General features: G+C 25.4%; 1 pseudogene; it reads left to right on the top strand.

Moving 5' to 3' along the window:
* LOC100569805 overlaps nt 1–629 on the top strand; it is a 1,661-nt pseudogene extending 1,032 nt beyond the window's left edge.
* The last annotated feature ends 5,171 nt before the right edge of the window (nt 630–5,800 follow it).

The following is a 5,800-nucleotide window of genomic DNA, read 5'->3' as shown; positions in this document are numbered from 1 at the left end:
TGAAATTTGAATTACAAATTGCTTATTTAGTAGATATTTTTGAGCACTTAAATAACCTTAATTTAAAATTTCAAGGTTCGGGACACAAAACCTTGGAATTTAGAGCAAATATTTTTATTTTTGAAGATAAAATTCGCGCATTTGTATGCAAAATTAATCTATGGATGAATAAAATCGAGGGGTAAAACACGGGGTAAACCCGATACTGGGGCAGAACCGATATTGCTTATTTCACATTATTCTATGGATGGAAATTATAAGTTTTAAATTTATTTCATTCCTTATCATGAAACATGTTTTTATCACTGTTAACATCAACTGCAACGTTTTTGTTTGAATTGTTATTTGATTACGAACATTTTAAAGTTAATTATTATTATAATTTCATATTTTGAATTTAAGATTTAACAATGATAGAACTATACTACAATTACCATACTAGTTGTATGAATCTACAACTTATAAAGACTATTTTGCAATCACTAACTCATTTTATCTAATAATATTGTGTTAGTTATCAACAATTTCGTAAAAATTATACTTCGGGGCAAAACCGATCAGTTTTTATAATGCTTGATAATTGCTATTTAATTTATTATAGGTTAGGATTAGGTACACCAACCAAATAATCAATTATTTTATTTTATTAAGAACAACTTGTGTTGTTAAAATTTGTTTTTATTTAATATTAATTAAATTATAAATATCTTATAATACATAGGCAATTTATGAAACCTTTACTACTATAGTTACAATACTTAAATACAATGGTTATTTGTATTTGGTTTAAGAAGTTCCTTTGAAAAAAAGGTTAATATTATATTTTTCTCCATCATTATTTTAGTATCTATTATACCATGCATCGGTATTGCCCCATTACAAATCGATAAAATGTTAAAAATAGTTAATGGCTTGTTAAAAAATAAATATGAATGATATTCCACTGTATTGTAATTCAATATTGTAAACAAGAAGTTACTTAATATAACTGTGCAAACAGATCATGTTTATTTTAAGATCCTGAATTATTATGAAAATATTCATTTTTTCAGTCGGTTTTGCCCCGTGTTCCCCTACCTATAAGAAATATACCTAATTTATAATAATAATATACTCTATAAGTTTCAAGTGCCCATGAATAATATTTATTAATTATAACAAAAGAACTAAGATCATTATTCTTTATTTAAATGGCTAATTTCGTCCAAATTTGAACTTTTAATATCTATAAAAAAAAAAACTGTTTATATATATTTTTAGATTTTTTGGTTTCAGTATACCTAACATTTTTATGAGATACCTAGTTTAAATTTGCAATCCCTAGTTATAACAATTGAATATTTTAATTTTTACAAATTACTACAAATCGTAGGTATATGTACCTAATAATTTACAATTATTCGTAAATTTGTTAAAATTTTAATTTTAAATACTTTTAGAGAAAAATCGTACTTACATAACTTTAATATTTTTAAACTGCAATCAAAAGAACTTAAGAAGAACTTTGTATAAAATATTAAAATGTATTATTGTGAATTATTGAAAATAAACCTAAAAAAATTATCTTTTTTTGTGTAACGAGACAATAATAATAATTATCATAGAAAAATAATGCTTCAATTTTCAACTTTCAGAGTGATTTTTGGTAACAAATTAAATCTAGTTTATTGTCTGTCGGGTAAAAAGTGAAGAATTTTCAGTACTTTTAAAATAATCAGGAATCGCGAAAAAAAAATAAATACTAACATTATTTTTAAAATTTTAATATTAGTAAATCCGGCAATGATGTCAAATACTGGGTCCAACCACATTGCATTTTACACATATCGTCTAAAAGGTTATTTTATTTCGTAGATTTTGGATTTTTAGTTTTTACCGATAGTTATTTTATATTGTGGATAATATCGTTTTTGAGTGGCATATTATGATCGGTGCAAATTAAAAAATAAACGCCATAGTAGGTATACATTCGAAATATTGTTGAACGCTGTTGTCAAAATTGGTTATACCTAATTCTATAATATTACTTGCGTTTATTTATTAAATATTTTATTGTATTTAATCAATTTTTTCATTATTCGAAATAGACTGCAGTCTTCGATTTCCAATACAAATAAACATATAGGTAATTAGTTTAGTTTTTTCGTTATTTAAAACGCATTTACCCGGTAGTCTTGATAACAACCAATTTATATTGAAGTCAATTATTATAATAGTATAATAAAAAAAGAGGGAAAGTGCAGCAGGGTGGAGTAGGTCATTTTTACATTTTTATAATTTTTGATTTTTTTCATTGATTTCCGTCGTCGACAAACGTCGACTGTTTATCTAAACAGCATCGAATCGATATGGAGCTATTAAAAATGATAAATGATAATGGCCTAATATTTTTAGATATTTTTATTATGGTATAAAATATAAGGTACATATCATCACACATAATGTACCTTAATTATATTTTAAGTATGTATGTGTGTATGTATACATTTCAACTCTAGAACGTTATATCTAATACTATCGGTTTTTACTTTATTTTTTCTTGTCTGTGGACATGTTTTTATTGGAATGAGTTATTTTTAATTTTATAAAAAATGTTTACAATTTAGATGATTCTAATTGAAATAAACCCAAATTTATTTTTCACGATTTGTACAATTACATATTTATACATATTTGGTAGATAAATAAGTACACATTTTGTAAATATCTTAGTAATGCTCTACGTTATCTAAGTTAATTTCAATATTATTGTGAGAATTCAAAAAAAAAATTTAAAAACATCCGCTAATTTAACCATAGAGTATTTACCAAAAATATTGAATACAGAGAAGTTGTGATACTCTAAATTCTCATTGTAATATTATAAGATATCTGGATTGGAATCGTTGCTTTTTAATTAGAAAAATCTACATATCAGTATTTAGTTTAGATTTAATTACTATACATTTATTTGTTGTAAAATCCTGTATTTCCTTAATTTTTATTTTGTTTTTCCAAAAACTGCTTTTGAAAACTACCAATTATAAATCTTTTACTTTTGCCCTCAAAACCTTTTTGAACGAACTGCGCCCCGGACGCATTTCATGTCACTTTTTCACCTACAGTTAATTATTATAAGTTCCTACTTCCTAATGTGATATTGCCATAATAAGGTCAGGAAAAATATAATATCAGTATAATATAACTCATAAATCATAATCACATATATTTTATAAAATACATTGAAATTGCATAAACACAATATCATATTATAAATCATAAATCATATTAATGTAAAAAGTTCAGTATACTAAGTCTTCATTTTTTCTATATTTCTATATTATTTTATTAGCTAATTTGTTTGCATAACCTTCAATATTTATTATTGTGGTTTAGATATTATTTAGCTGATTTATTTATTTTTTATAAATAGTATTCTTTCTCATATAAATTTACTTGGTACTTGAAGTTTTTCTAGACTTTTTATAAATATTATAGTATCGGTTTGCATATTTTTAAAAGCTCATTTATTAAACATTCGTATATGTTTGGGCGAGGAGAATCCAACTGAAAAAAATGTGTAAGTGAAAAAGCAACACGAATTGATTCTGGGATGCAATTCGTTCAAAATGGTTAGTTTCTTGTTTTTATACGCGAGCTCAGTCATTAGTCGCAATAACTACAGTGAACTCGGCAATCGCGCTGTTGAATATTGTCGCCTTATTGGTCGTAATATTTTATATAATATGTTTCATAGATTTTAGCCTTTTTAGGGCTTTGGGAACGTGTAGTACTTCAGTTGCGAATTTGTAATCGTATTAGTATGTAAGCAAGTGTATGTGTTTGTGTTTGGTTTTTAATGTTACTAAAATTGCTGAAGTCAAAAAAGCAAAATGTCTGCTTACTGATTATACCTGCTGACGTACAGAATAGATACATTAGAGGCTTTTTATATTGTGATTTTCCCAGTTGTATTTTATTTTCCCATTATCTAAAAAAAATTTTCACCGACATATTGAGCTGACGTATAGGATAGTTTTCATAGGGTATTTAAGGATTTCTACACTATATAAATTAGAAAAATCTGTAAGTAATAAATATATATAAAATCAAAGTTAATTATGAAATATAGACACATATTCCGGATTTACAATACATTTATTTGGTATTTTTATGATTGGTATAATATGCACCTATTATCTATATATTATGTAGTATTATAATGTAATACAATAGGTTCCTCATGATTTGATTTTAGGTAGCAAAAATCCACAATATTTTTTATAAGCGTCTGACATTTTCAAACAATTGTATGTTGAAAATTAATAAAAAAATGTTCTTAGTAGGTATATCTAAGATTTGAAAAATTAAATACAAGATTCCTCATAAGTTTGTCTACACTTAGGTATTAAAAAAAAATTTTTATCGGAAAGTCAAATAAAATTTACGTTTTTTGTAATGCTTCCCTAAAAATTCAGAGCGGAGGGATGAATGTACTGATTTTACAATGACGAATGTTTCTTTTGTGTGTCTAAGTATAGATACAGTTTACGACAAAATCGATTTTGGTTTTTGTTGTAACTAAAAAAAAAAAGTAAATCCACAATATTTTTCTATGAACATTGAGCGTTTTCAAAACATTTTGTGTTTGAAATTCATAAAAAATGTTCTTTCTTTGCATATCTAAGATTTGAAAATTAAATAGATACAAGATTCCTCGTACGTTTGTCTACATTTATATAAAAAAAAATGTCTACCGGAAAGTTAAATAAAATTTTTGTGAGAGTTGAATTTCAAATTTCAATTGATTTCTTTTGAAGCGATTAATTTGTTTTAATTCAAAAATAAATAACCGTCCATAGATATTGAAAATTTACATTAAATGTTTATTAATTATTTTATCATTTTCTATACCTGATACAATTTTTGACTTGTTTTGAATGTTTACTGACATTTTCAAATTTCAATTTTTAGTTTTTTTTTCTTTAAATGTTAATGGTCAAAAAGCTTAACCATTTAATGCGAGGATTCTCACACATTGTTATACATCATCAGGTTAAAAAACTTAAAAATAAATAGGCAAGATTTTTTTTATAGGCATTTAAAGTTCAAATTTTAACTAAATGTTAATTCAACTGATCCAGTTGGAAAGTAACCTTTTTCAGTCCAGCGGGCGGAAAAGAGGAAATCACCAGAGTGCCGGGCAGAAAAGAGGAAATCCCCATAAGTGCCGGCCGCCGGGCGCGTATCCCCTGCACAACCATAAACTAAAATGTATACCTACCACGGTCCTTACAACTTAAACTTTTGGTTACATCTTAAATTTATAGTATAACCTCCTTGCATGACGTTTTGGGCTTGAAAGCCAAATCATTTCTCAAAGCAGCTTCTTTAATTATATTGAACATTCTCGTATACGTACTAGTGCTTTTATTCGGTAAAAGAGCATAAACCTAAATATATAAATATAAATATAAAAAACATTGTAATTTAAATATAATAATTAAAATTAAATATTAATAATAAAAATAAAATCTTTAAAAAATATAATGAAATAAATGTAATAAAAAAATGTACTACATATTTTAAATGATAACATACTAACCATTGGCACCATAACACCCATTACAAAACAGTGTAATGTGTATATTTGCATAAATAATTTGGGGGCAGATTTAAATGTACCATCCATGAAAACGATTTCACTGCTACAAAGTCATTTTAAAAATCCATCTGTTCCAAATATAATTATTTTTTCATCATTTCCTTCTGAACCTAAATAATGTATATACATAATATACTGAGAAATCCAGTGTTCCCT

This window comes from Acyrthosiphon pisum, chromosome X, assembly GCF_005508785.2.
Source record: "Acyrthosiphon pisum isolate AL4f chromosome X, pea_aphid_22Mar2018_4r6ur, whole genome shotgun sequence".
Classification (NCBI taxonomy): domain Eukaryota; kingdom Metazoa; phylum Arthropoda; class Insecta; order Hemiptera; family Aphididae; genus Acyrthosiphon; species Acyrthosiphon pisum.
Note: the sequence above shows the minus strand (reverse complement) of the source record. Positions and strands in the feature narration are given on the sequence as shown.